This window comes from Martes martes, assembly GCF_963455335.1.
Source record: "Martes martes genome assembly, chromosome: 9".
Taxonomy (NCBI): Eukaryota; Metazoa; Chordata; class Mammalia; order Carnivora; family Mustelidae; genus Martes; species Martes martes.
Window position 1 is genome coordinate 52,592,335 of NC_137896.1, and position 14,884 is coordinate 52,607,218.

Consider the following 14,884-nt stretch of genomic DNA (forward strand, 5'->3'; position numbering starts at 1 on the left):
TGCCCAAACTCATTTTAAGTGTTGCATAAAATGAGTGCCAGGATTCTAGAGCTAAAACGATCCTTACAGGAAATGTAATAGTACATACTTACTCGAAGTTGAATAAAAGAATCTGGCCCAGCCTTTCCAGGGAGTGGGTGAGAAGGTGCCACATTGTGACCTTGTTTTCGAGTTGGCTTCTACTTTTAGACTGAGTCAAGTCCCTTAGAATGGAGACTATGTTTTCAGAAAATGAAAGATGAACTATTTCAAAAAAGTTTCAAGTGTTAAGTAGCAGCTGTGTAGACAATATGTCAAAGAAGAAGAGTTTGGATGATACTGAAATTACTGTGTGATCAACTTTAAGAGAGAGGAGAGAATTAACATTTTTTTACAGGCCTTCTTTTTTTTTTAATTTTAATAAACGTATAATGTATTTTTATCCCCAGGGGTACAGGTCTGTGAATCGCTAGGTTTACACATTTCACAGCACTCATCATAGCACATACCCTCCCCAATGTCCATATCCCCACCACCCTCTCCCTTTTACAGTCCTTCTATGTTAGATCTCTTAAAGCTTTCTTTCCCCTCTTTTAATTCATAATACAATTTTACTAGGAGGGAATAATTTACACTCATAAGTGTGAGGGAGCTAGGAGTCATATGATTAATAACTTGTCTAGGGTTGCAGCCAGTGTCTTTCTGCAAATTTCACATTCTTTTTTTTTTTTTAAATTACCCCTCCTGTCTTTTATTGTGAGTGTATGTATGTACCAGAAAATTTGGAATAAGCCCAAATGTACGAAGAAAAATTCATCACCTAGGAATTATTATTTTGATGTATTTCTATTTTTTCAAATATATATATATGAAAACAAAAATATAACCTACAATATAAATGTACCCCAAAAAGATGGTGCTCAGAGAGCTTCCAGGTTGATGAATACATGAGTTGCTGGGAGGGTAGTGTCCTTGGAGAGAGCATAGAATCTCTGTGCTCCCTCCCATATACATTGTCCTGTGCATCTCTTCCATCTGGCTGTTCCTGAGTTATATCCTTTTATAATAGTCTAGTAATCTAGTAAGTAAAGTGTTTTCCCAAGTTCTGTGAAGTATTCTAGCAAATTAATCAAATTTAAAAAAGCGGTCATGAGAACCTTCAATCTAAAGGTGGTTGGTCAGAAACACATGCTGTAACCTGAACTTGTGATTGACATCTGAAGTCAGGGTTGGGGGCATTCTTGTGGCACTGAGCCTTTAACCTGTGGGATCTGATGCTACCTCCAAGTAAACAGTGTCAGAATTGAATGGCCAGTATCCAGAGAATGGGAGGATTGCTTGGTGTGGGGAACCCCCACCCTCTACCCCATATCTGGTCACAGAAGTGTAGAGTTTGCTATCTAAGTAACATAAAGGAGAGCACAGGAAGAGTTTTCCTTTAGAGGCACAAAGGCACAAAAATTGCCACTTGAGCAACCAGCTGGAAGCTTTGTCATCCCTCCAGGTTAGATCATACAATGCATGGCCTCCTTTGCTGTCTCTGACTCCATGGACAGAAAGAGTCCCTTCTCACAGGACCTTGTAGCATTTTGTATGTAGATTTTATAGTTCTTACTCCACTGTCCTAAAATTACTTGTTTTTATGTCCAGCCCTGCTGGAGCTCAAGGACCTGGTCCAATCCCTTTTGCAGGCTCAACATGTAGGGGAAGATCTGAGTGGGAAGGAGAGATGGTATTACAGGACAGCGTTTTTGGAGGTTTTTGCCTCTGGGTCCTGAATTTCTAGGAGGTTTTTGCCTCTGGGTCCTGAATTTAAATTTAATATTTAAAATTTAAAAAAAAAAAGCAGTAAAAATTTAAAAAAAAATCGGTAAGTTAAGGATTTCTTTTAAGCCATATTCTTACCTTCAAGCTCCAGCCGAGAATCAGCAGCGCAAAGGCCTGATCAAGGGTCAGTGGGCACGTAAAGTGCATTCCAAGGAAGCAGGAAAGCTTTCCTTGGGTATGGCAATTGCAGAGGCTCAAATTAGTGTCAGAGGCATGCAAAGCCTTCAGCAGGTAAAGGCCCTTTGGGTGGTGCTTTGCATCAGTACAGTAATTTGGAGTCATTCCTGTAAGTATTGGTATTAAACAGGAACAAACCCTGTGACCTTGCCTACTGTGGAAGAAATGTAAACAAGGTCAAATGTAGCTTTGACCTCTCTGCAAATTTCCCTTGAGTTTATGCAAACTTGAGGGCTCTTTGGATGAACATACTGTTCCTTCCTCTGAGTTCACTGCCCAGCATCTGTGCATGCCTGTTGGTAACTGAGCTTGGCAGCAGAACATGGATTTCATGCTGCCGCAGCTCCTTCGTCTGGCAGAGAATCTAAAACACTTGGACCTGTGGGAAAATGGGAACTTGGCTTCAGGAGCAGATGCATCCAGATCTGAACAGACTCTTATTCCTTTAGTGTTCTTCCCTCGCTTGGCTTCTTAGCTTAACTCCCTTTCTGAATGTGGGTGACAGTTCCTGTCTCCCACTAATGTTTTAAGATTAAAAAACAGCAATGTTAATGAAAACACCTTGCTAGTACATAGTAAGTGCTTTAAACTGCTGGTTCTTCTTGCCTTTCTTCCCAAAGTGTACTCAGCCAAACCTAAATGCACAGACAGAACAAAGTCTAGAGCCTAGCTAAGTGTGTATTTATTTATACTTTGCCTTGTCCTACAGAGGGTGTACCTTCATGGACACAGATCATATTCTCTAGTGTCTTCGGGTATCTGGAAATGGAATCCATGCCTGTGTTAAATAATCTCTGAGCTGCTACAGTTCTGCCAACTCCCAACCTGTGCTTTTCTTTCTGGAATTTAAGTATAACCAGGTACCCCAGCCACCCCTCCTGCCAATGTCTTCTTGTCTTCTTTGACTCTGAATCTCATGATGCTTCTTCACTGACACTTTTTCCTCCTGTATCCCAAAGCTTTTTTTTTCTTTCTAGAATCTCAATCCATTTTTCTTCATTCTGCTCTCTTCTCTTTGACAAGCTCACTTACTCCAGTGCTGTTAAATCTTGGAACCTTGGCTGACTCATAAGTTATCAGCACCAACTCACAATCTTTCTCTGTGAAGTTCCTCATTTCCAATCACCTGCTAAGGCTGCGCCAATTTGAGAGCCACTCTGCACTGCACGTTTCACCTGCCTCATGCTCTCCGCTGGTTATGGGAGCACCATCATCCACATCTGAAGCATCACCTTGAACTAAGGGTGCAGAAGTCCCCCTACTTAACAACGTCAGTTATAAATTTAACATATAGGTACTAAATGCAACTGTAAGCAGTGAATAAACCCATGATTCATTCAGTCAAAGAATTTATAGTTAGAAACTACTATGCATGTCTCCTTCTTCCCATCTACAGCAGACTAAGTGTAACATTGCAGAACCTTCTAGCAGATCTGTTCACCTCTGGCCTCTTTTTGTCTGGTCTCCCATGCACTTAGCATATAAATTAAGTTTTATGAGTTCAGATCAAGTTATTCCCTGATTGTTTATGGCCCAAAGTCTGAATGATTTTAACTTAAACTACTTGATATCAAGATTTATTATAAGAGGACATTAATTAAGGCAGTGTGGTATTTGTGCAAGGACAAATAAATTGATGAGAGAGCAGAGAGAGTCCACAAACGGACTCACACAGAGACAGCCATCAGGTTTACGAAGGTGTCACTGCAATGGAGAAGAGGAAAGTATGACCTTTCCGACTAATAATGCTGGAAATTGGATATCCAGTTGGGAGATGCTGAATTCTCGCCTCATCATATACCATACATGAAAATCAATTCTAGGTGAATTATAGATATAAATGCAAGAAGTAAAACAATAAAGCTTTTAGAAGGAAACATGAGAGGACATTTCTATGACCTTTGGAAAAGCCAAGTGTCATTAAATAGACTAAAACAAACATAAACCATAAAGGAAAACAATCACAAAATTAGATTAAAATGAAGAACTATGTTTGTCAAAAACACATTAAGAGAGTAAAAAGGCAACCTACAAAGTCAGAGGAAGTATTTGTCAAAAGACTCATATCCATGTTATACACAGAACTCCTTCAAATCCATGAGAAAAAGACTAACAACCCAAGAGAAAAATGGGCAAAAGATTTGAATAGATACTTCACAAAAATGACATGGCCAAGAAATACATCGGAAGATACTAACATCAGTAATTACCAGAGAAATAGATCAAATCAATAAGTTGATAAATTAAAATTTAAAATAAATTAAATGAAAAATTAAATTGCAAATGCAACTACCCAACCACCAGAATGTGTAAAAGTAAAAAGACAGGATTTATCAAGTTTGGGGGATGATAAGTAAGTAGGATCTAATTACAGTTGCCCTTTCTTTCTGTTGTTCTGTATTTTCTGAATTTTCTACTGATTTTATGTTCTTTTTGTAATCAGAATATAATGATATTTTTCTCCAGAGCATACTCTTTTTATTTTTTTTTATTTTTTAATGCATCTCAGCTCTGCAACTGAAACCAAGTTATCAGCAAAACTAAAGGATCTATGTAAATAAATAGGGTGGGTTTACCTTGGTTCCTCAGAGTGCATGGGGTTATTTCATAGAAACAGGTTATGGAGGGTAACTGAAGGGTGGAATTTTTGCCTTCTGAAGGAAGAACTTTGGGAACAAGTTTTGGGTTGGTGCCTCACAACAGGTACAACGTGGATGACTCCCATGGTGGTGGGTCATTGTCCCTCTCAGTCTTATAGTTTATGGTGTTGGTGACAGGGTCTTGGTCACTGCCTCTGTTTCTCTGGCCTCAGTTCTTCTAGGACTTCCTACTCTGATATACTTCTCTCCAGAAGTTGTTATAGTCATTGGCTGTTCCAAGGACACAGCACACTTGCCTGGACTGGTATTTTATCTCTATGTACAACTCCATGATGTTGATGTCAGCCAATGTGAGTTGTTTTTTTTTTTTTTTTTGTTTTGACAATATAGTTATGGTTCTTCAAGGTGTTTGTGTTCTGGTGAAGAAACTTGAAAAAGTACTTTAGTTCATTGTTAAGCAGTTTCCTTTCTTTAAATTAAAATCTTTTTATGATATTAAGTGATGATGGCATAATAGGACTCACCATATAAATGACACTGTTTAAGAATTAAACATTTTTTTACTATTTAATTAATAAATTTTTAAAAAAGATTTTTATTTTATTTTATTTTCAGTGTTCCAAAATTCATTGTCTATGCACCACACCCAGTGTTCCATGCAGTACGTGCCCTCCATAATACCCACCACCAGGCTCACCCAACCCCCCACCCCCCGCCCCTCCAAAACCCTCAGTTTGTTTCTCAGAGTCCACAGTCTCTCATGGTTTGTCTCCCCCTCCGATTTCCCCCAACTCACTGCTCCTTTCCATCTCCCAATGTCCTTCGTGTTATTCCTAATGCTTCACAAGTAAGTAAAACCATATGATAATTGACTCTCTCTGTTTGACTTATTTCACTCAACATAATCTCTTTGAGTCCCATCCATGTTGATACAAAAGTTGGGTATTCATTCTTTCTGATGGAGGCATAATACTCCGTAGTATATATGGACCATATCTTCTTTATCCATTCGTCCATTGAAGGGCCTCTTGGCTCTTTCCAGTTTGACGACTGTGGCCATTGCTGCTATGAACATTGGGGTACAAATGGCACTTCTTTTCACTACATCTGTATTTTGGGGATAAATACCCAGTAGTGCAATTGCAGGGTCATAGGGAAACTCTATTTTTACTTTCTTAAGGAATCTCCATGCTGTTTTCCAAAGTGGATGAGCCAACTTGCATTCCCACCAATAGTGTAAGAGGGTTCCCCTTTCTCCACATCCTCTCCAACATGTGTTGTTTACCGTCTTGTAAATTTTGGCCATTCTAACTGGTGTAAGGTGGTATCTCCATGTGTTTTGATTTGAATCTCCCTGGTGGCTAATGGTGATGAAGATTTTTTCATGTGTTTGTTAGCCGTTTGTATGTCTTTGTTGGAGAAGTGTCTGTTCATGTCTTCTGCCCATTGTTTGATGTGATTATCTATTTTGTGTGTGTTAAGCTTGAGGAATTCTTTATAGATCTTGGATATCAGCTGTCCGTCTGTAGTGTCATTTATGAATATCTTCTCCCATTCTGTGGGTTGCCTCTTTGTTTTGTTGATGGTTTCCTTTGCTGTGCAGAAGCTTTTTATCTTGATGAAATCCCAGAAGTTCATTTTCGTTTTTGTTTCCTTTGCCTTTGGAGACCTATCTTGAAAGAAGTTGCTGTGGCTGATGTCGAAGAGGTTACTGCCTATGTTCTCTTCTAGGATTCTGATAGATTCCTGCCTCATGTTGATGTCTTTTATCCATTTTGAGTTTATCTTTGTGTATGGTGTAAGAGAATGATTGAGTTTCATTCTTCTACGTATAGCTGTCCAATTTTCCCAGCACCATTTATTGAAGAGACTGTCTTTTTTCCACTGTATATTTTTTCCTGCTTTGTCAAAGATTATTTGACCATAGAGTTGAGGGTCCATATATGGGCTCTCTCTGTTCCGCTGATCTATGGGTCTGTTTTTGTGCCAGTACCATGCTGTCTTGGTGATCATTGCTTTGTAGTAAAGCTTGAAATCAGGCAACATGATGTTGCCAGTTTTGTTTTTCTTTTCCAACATTTCCTTAGCAATTTGGGGGCTCTTCTTGTTCCATATAAATTTTAGGATTGTTTGCTCCAGCTCTTTGAAAAATGCTGGTGGAATTTTGATTGGAATGGCATTGAAAGTATAGATTGCTCTAGGCAGTATAGACATTTTAACAATATGTATTCTTCCGATCCATGAGCATGGAATCATCTTCCATCTTTTTGTGTCTTCTTCCATTTCTTTCATGAGTGTTCTGTAGTTTCTTAGTACAGATCCTTTACCTCTTTGGTTAGGTTTATTCCGAGGTATCTTACGGTTCTTGGTGCTATAGTAAATGGAATTGATTCTCTAATTTCCCTTTCTATATTTTCATTGTTAGTGTATAAGAAAGCAACTGATTTCTGTACATTGATTTTGTATCCTGCCACATTACTGAATTGCTGTATGAGTTCTAGTAGTTTGGGGTGGAGTCTTTTGGGTTTTCCATATAAAGAATCATGTCATCTGCGAAGAGAGAGAATTTGACTTCTACATTGCCAATCTGAATACCTTTTATTTCTTTTTGTTGTCTGATTGCTGTTGCTAGGACTTCTATGTTGAACAACAATGGCAAGAGTGGACATCCTTGTCGTGTTCCTGATTAAAGGGAAGGCTGTCAGCTTTTCCCCATTGAGGATGATATTCGCTGTGGGTTTTTCATAGATAGATTTTATGAAGTTGAGGAACATTCCCTCTATCCATATACTTTGAATCATTTTAATCAGGAAGAGATGCTGTATCTTGTCAAATGCTTTTTCTGCATCAATTGAGAGGACCATGTGGTTCTTCTCTCTTCTCTTATTGATTTGTTCTATCACGTTGATTGATGTATGAATGTTGAACCACTCTTGCATCCCAGAGATGAATCCCACCTGGTCATGGTGGATAATCTTCTTAATGCACTGTTGGATCCTATTAGCTAGGATCTTGTTGAGAATCTTGGCTTCCATATTCATCAGGGATATTGGTCTGGAATTCTCCTTTTTGGTGGGGTCTTTGCCTGGTTTGGGGATCAGAGTAATGCTGGCTTCATAGAAAGAGTCTGGAAGTTTCCCTTCTGTCTCAATTTTTTGAAACAGCTTCAGGAGAATAGGTATTTTTTTCTTATTTGAATGGCTAGTAGAACTCCAGGGAATCCATCCGGTCCTGGGCTCTGGTTTTTTTGGGAGATTTTTGATCACTGCTTCAATCTCATTACTAGATATTGGTCTATTCAGGTTGTCAATTTCCTCCTGATTCAGTTTTGGAAGTTTATAGGTTTCCAGGAATGCATCCATTTCATCTAGGTTTCCTAACTTATTGGCATATAACTGTTGATAATAATTTCTAATGATTGTTTCTATTTCCTTGGTGTTAGTTGTGATCTCTGCCTTTTGATTTATAATTTTATTAATTTGTGTCCTCTCTCTTTTCTTTTGGTTACTTTTGCCAGTGGTTTATTGATCTTAATGATTCTTTCAAAAAACCAGTTTCTAGTTTTGTTGATGTTTTCTACTTTATCTCTAGTTTCTATCTCATTGATCTCTGCTCTAATCTTGGTTATTTCCCTTCTTGTGTGTGGGGTTGGCTTAATTTGTTATTGATTCTCCAGTTCTTTAAGGTGTAAAGAGAGCTGATGTATTCTGGATTTTTCAATTGTTTTGAGGGAGGTTTGGATGGCTATGTATTTCCCCCTTAGGACCACTTTTGCAGTATCCTAGGTTTTGGATGGAAGTGTCTTCATTCTCATTGGTTTCCATGAATTGTTTAAGTTCTTTGATTTCCTGGTTGATCCAAACATTCTTAAGCAGGGTGTCTTTTGCTTCCAAGTGTTCGGATTCAAAATGAACCCCAAGGATAATATTTATATACCAGAACAAAAACAAATACACAGAAACACTGACAGAAGAAATAGATAGGAGGGTGATAATAAATCCTCAATGTGGGTGAGGAAGTTTATTTTGATTCTTCCTGGGTGTATCTTGATATCTTTGTTAAAGGACTCAACTTTCCAGAGATAAAGGGAGATTAAACCTGGTTTATATAGAGGGGTAGTATTGATTAAGGAAAGAGGATTACCTTGAAGCTTATATCTATATGCATATTAAAAAGTAGAAAAGCAAAAGAAAAATGCATATGTATATGTATATGTATGAAAAAAGTTCAAGTTAAAAGGTTATTTTGGAATATGTTGTATTAAACCTCTAGTTGTGATGGTAAGTAGGTTAAAAAATTAAAAAGAACAATAGTGAGAATGACTTAAAAATAAAATTTGTGGGGAACCTGGGTGGCTCAGTGGGTTGAGCCTCTGCCTTCAGCTCAGGTCATGATCCCAGGGTCCGGTCCTGGGATCGAGCCCCACATCAGGCTCTCTGCTCAGTGGGGAGCATGCTTCCCCCTCTCTCTCTGTCTGCTTGCCTCTCCACCTATTTGTGATCTCTGTCTGTCAAATAAATAAATAAAATCTTTAAAAAAAAAAGTTGTTTTGGGGCGCCTTGGTGGCTCAGTGGGTTAAGCCTCTTCCTTCAGCTCAGGTCATGATCTCAGGGTCCTGAGATCGAGCCCCACATCAGGCTCTCTGCTTATCGGGGAGCCTGCTTCCCCCTCTCTCTCTGTCTGCCTCTTTGCCTGCTTGTGATCCCTCTCTCTGTGAAATAAATAAATAAAATCTTTAAAAAGATTCTATTTCTATGAAATATACAGGTTTTAGGGCAATACTGGGAGCTTAATATCTTGTTTTCCCCTGATATTGGGGTTTTACAGTTTTATGGGGAACCTGTGGTGGTTGTCCTCTCATTCTTTTGGCTGGCTTTCTGCGGGATGGGTCTGCTGTGTTGTTTTTTTCAGGGAGTCTTGCTTGAGTTGAGTCCTCCTGCCCCCTATCAAGGGGCTGGGCTCAGTGGAAACCTGTTTTTCAGACTTTTGTTCTCTGGAGGTTTTTTTCTTTGGAGGCTTTTTGCAGCTTTTTGGAGGTTTAGTGGAAAGCAAACTGCACCCAGACCTCCGTCTCAGAGAGAAGCCTCAGTCCATTCCTTTCTGGGTGGTCCAGAACACACAGACTCCCATCTGTAAACTCCGCTGAACTGTGCAAACTCCCACAGGCAGTGCACATCTCCAGCCACCATCTCAGGGGTGGTCTGAAGTGCCCGCTTGTCTCTGCACCCCCATGCCACTAAAACTGGGAGCAATATTGGTCTGGGGAGCCTGCTTCCGGTGGCTCCCTTTGCTAGGACTGCTGCCCGGGGTCCAGACCTCAGGTTGTCACCATGGGATCGCTACTCTGCCGGTCCTAGAGCCCACTGGCTAGTGCCCGCACAGATTTTCTCAGGTGTGGGTGGAGAGTAGGTCAGACCCCAGTTGCACAGTGTGCAAAAGTTCTAGGGAGCACAGGCTGGCGCCGTCACCAGACTCCCTCATTTGGGAGCGGGAGTGTGCCCAGCTGAGCCATGATGCAAACCCACAACCCTGAGGGCTCCACTGGACTCTCTCTGGCATGGGTGGTCACCAGCGGTGGCCATCCTGGGTCCGTGGGGTTAGGCTCATGCCTATGACCGCCCGATTCCATCAGTTGTCCCTTAAGATCTTTTGCTCTTTTTGAGTGCTTTTAACCAGACTCCAAGTTAATGCTGGTCCCCAATCACAGGGCACTCTCGTATTGGGGTATTATTTTCCAGTGGGTCATTTCTGGTGGCTCCCTCCCCCTTCTGTTTATCCTCTGATATCAGTCCGATCATCCCCAGTATGCTTTACCTCTCCACTGGTGTCTTCTGCTCTCATGGAGATGCAGAAGTGTAAAATCCTACATCTCATGCTGATTTCTTGGGTGTTTGGAGTGTTCTGGTTCTGGTATATAATTAGCTCATTTTAGGGGACCGGTTGAAATAGGGTCTCCTACTTCTCTGCCATCTTGTCCCTCCAAATCTAAAAAAGATTTTTACTTATTTAAGAAGGAAAGAGAGTAAGAGAGAGAGAGAGCACAAGAGTGGTGAGGGTCAGAGGTAGGAGCAGACTCCCTGCTGAGTGGGGGGCCCAATGTGGGGCTTGATCCTGACACTCCAGGATCATGACCAGAGCCTAAGGCAGACTATTTAATTTAGATCTTTAAATTAATGTGGGGTGGCTACTACTGTTCTGTCATGGCATGATGACACTGAGGCATTTGAGGAGTAAGTACCCCACTCTGATCACAGCAGCAGGGGCACAGTTTGAGCCCTAGCAGGCTGCATCCCCAGTGAAGGCTTTTAAACATACTACACCATGTTTTAAGTCCATCTTCTATAGCTTAGTTTCCTGGTGAATGTAGAGTAGTAGCACTGATACAACATGAGGAATATTGCAGGTTGGGTCCCTTTGTTTGAGGTCAGAGCTCCAGGCTCAATTTTTGGACACAAAAGATTTCAGATACTTTCTCACAGAACAGGCTACTCCTGACTCCCTTCCCCATATGTTCTCTGGGACACATCTTTAAATAACTTACAGTTCCTCTTATCCTCCAAAGGAATTGTTTGCTCATCTTTTGGGTCTTAAATGTTAAGTGTAAAGAATACTTTGATAGTTCAGAGTGTGGAGCAATATAACTTTTTACAAACATTTCTTTCCCAGAGGAACTGAAGAAACATTTTTCTAAATAAGACCCACAAATGACCAGTAGGTACATGAAAGGATGCTCAACATCACTAATCATCAGGGAAATGCAAATCAAAACCACAGTGAGGTATTACCTCCTACCTATTAGAATGGCTATTATCAAACAGATAAGAAATAGCAAGTTGGCAAGGATGTAAAAAAGAGGAACTTTTTTGCACTTTTGGTGGGAATGTAAATTGGTGCAGCCACTGTGGAAGACAGTATGGAGTTTCCTCAAAACATTAAAGTTAGGACTACCCTATGATTTAGTAATTCAACTTCTGGACATATATTCAAAGAAAATGAAAATGAAATGAAAATGAAAATGAAAATGAAAAAAGAAAATCGAAGTGATATCTGTACTCCATGTTTTTTGTAGCATTATTCACAATAGCTGTGACATGGAAATGACCTAAGTGTCCATTCACAGATGAATGGATAAAGAGGATGGGAGATGCACGTGGGCATGTGCATGCACACACACACACGCACACACGAACATTGGAATTTTATTCACTCATGAGAAAAGAAGGAAATGCTGCCATTTGTGACAACATGGATTGACCCTGAAGGCACTGTGCTAAGTGAAATAAGTCAGATAAATAAAACTACCACGTGATCTTACATATATGTAAAGTTTAAAAAAGCTGAACTCCTAGAACCAGAGTGAAATGGTGGTTACCAGGGGCTACAGGGTAAACAAAATGTCAAAGGGTATAAACTTATGATTATAAGATGAATGGTTTCTGGGAATCTAATGTACAGCATTGTGATTATAGTTAACAATAATGTATTATAAATTTGAAAATAGTTAAGAGAGTATGCCTTAAATGTTTTTTATATGTCAATAAAGTGGAAAATAATAAAATATAAAAGAAGTTAAAAAACCCATTTCTCTCAGTCAAAACCCATTTCTCTCAGTCCTCCTGAACTTTGTTCTTGTTTCTTGTTAAAAAACCCATTTCTCTCAGTAAAAACCCATTTCTCTCAGTCCTCCTGAACTTTATTCTTGTTTCTTAAGTTGCTAACAATTCTACCCCATTTTAAAATTAATAACATTTCATTTTCAATGTTTTAATCCATTTCATTTAAATGACTAACTAAAGAAAGAGCTACAAATACATTCTCCCTCTGTTTTTATGATTACTTACTGTTGGTGTTTAAAGGCAAGCAGTGTATCTTCAGGCAAGGAAGTCAATATCAGATCTGGATTTCCCTTAGAGACTTTTACCAGTCTTCACCTTCAGGCTGTTTGAACACCTTGACCCAGGGTAAACCGGCAGCATTGAGGTCCAATCACCATTAGTCCCACCATAGAGAGATGTGGCCACATTCTTGGCAATGCTGTAGCCTGTATGTTGCTATAGCTTTCTCGTCCAATAATTTACTTTCTGCTATCACTCTAGTAGGGCCCTGACTGAAGAGTTTACTTTTGATAGCATTGGCCGCACCTAGGTACAGAGTCAGGGTTGGGTTTCTGTTTGGAGAGCAACACAAGGTGAACTCATTCCCAACTATGGGAGGAAATGACTGAATGAACACCCTTCCATAAAAATGAGGTCACAGTGAGAGGACAGAGCGCTCTCTCAAACTTAAATCTCCATATGATCTGGCAATTCTCCTACTGGGTATTTATACAAAGGAAACAAAGGAAACAAAACACTTAACACAAACAGCAAGTTCATGTTCATTGCAGCATTATTTAAAAGAGCCAAGATATGGAAACAACCTAAGTGCTCATTGGTGGATAAATGGTTACAGAAAATGTGACACACACATACACAATAGAATATTATTCAGCCATAGAAAAGGGAAATACTGCTATTTGTGACAACATGAATTGATCATGGGACTATTATACTATGTGAAATAAAACAGAGAAATACAAATACTGTATCTCCCTTCTATGTCGAATCTTAAAAAAAAAAAAAAAGACAATTCAACATACTGAACTCACAGATACAGAGAACAAACTAGTGGTTGCCAGAGGTGGGGCATGTGGGTTGGGGAAAGTGAGTGAAGGTGAAAGTGGTTAAAAGTCACAAACTTCTAAATATAAAATAAGTAAGTCCTGGAATGTAATGTATAGCATAGTGACTATAGTTACTAGTACTGTACTGCATATAATTATGTGTAGTGATGGATGTTAACTAGATTTATTATGGTGATGATTTCACAATATACATGTGTATAGAATCATTATGTTGTACTTCTGTAAAGTACACCTATTATTAATACAATGTTGTATGTCAATTATGTCTCAATTAAAACAACTAGCTAACCAACCAAAAGAAAGGGCCTGTGCCCTTAGTCTTAGAACAGGTGGAAGTGATGTTGGGTCATACTTTCCATTGTATAACCCTGAGCAGGGATGAGCAGAGGTTCAAGCAGAGGGTGACCACTGGTGGGAGAGGTGCTACACGGAATTCTGGGGGTCTGTGTCCAGGACAAGTACACTCTGCTTGTTTCTCCCTTATCAAATCTACTCTCTGAGCAGCAAGCAGAGTTATCATCTCAAAAACCTTCATCAGGGGTTAGCAAACTTTTTCCGTAAAGGAGGCAGAGGAGGAGGTGGTGGGTGGAGACAGCCCCTGGATTTCACTGTAAAGTTACTTTACAGAAACTTTTTCTGTAGAGTAGTGCATATTTTAGGATTGGCTGATCATATGGTGGTAATTGCAACCACTCAGCTCTGCCATTGCAATGTACAAACAATTATAGACAACACTCAACAGGTCATGGTTGTTCCAATAAAATTTTATTTACAAAAACAGATGGTAAGCCATAGTTTGCTCACTCTGGTATCTAGAATAAAGAAAATTCTTGAATTTAAAATTAAAGCCACTTTTGATAAACTTCCTCCTACTTGTAGCTCTAGACTTTTTGTTGCCCTTCTTCCTCACTACACACTGGGCCAGCCATCACCTTCAAGGTGATATCTCTGTTCTTTTTGGTTCCTTTATGTAACAGTTTTATTTGGATGTAATGCAATACTACAAATTCATCTACTTAAAATGTACAACTTAGGGGCTTTGGTGGCCACGCATTTGTGCCACAATCAATTTTAGAGCACTTTCCTTTTCCATTTAGATACCTCCTCCAGTCCTCCCACCCACCCCAGTCATACGTGACCACTAATCTCTTTTATGTCTCCGAAAATTTGTCTATTGTGGACATTTCATACAAATGGAATCATACAATATGTGGGCTTTTATGACTGACTTCTCGTAATATTCTTAACCTTGTGATTTCAATTTTGTCATCTTTCCGAGGCTCGTCCAGGCTATAGCATGTGTGGGAACTTTATTTCTTTTCATGGCTGAATATTATTTCACTTTATGTATATACTACATTTTCTTTATCCATCCAGCAGTTGATGGACACTTGGGTAGTTTTCAATTTTTGACTCTTAGAAATAACGGTCCTATGAACATTCATGTGCAAGTTCTTGTGTGAACAGATCCTTTTCATTTCTTTTGGGTGTTTACATAGAAATATGTAAGTGGGGAAGGATAATGCTAAACATTCAAATAAGATAAGTATTTAAAAGCAATAAAATAATAATTTTTAAAATTTCAAGTATTTCCTTAAGAGAATTCAACACTACAAGC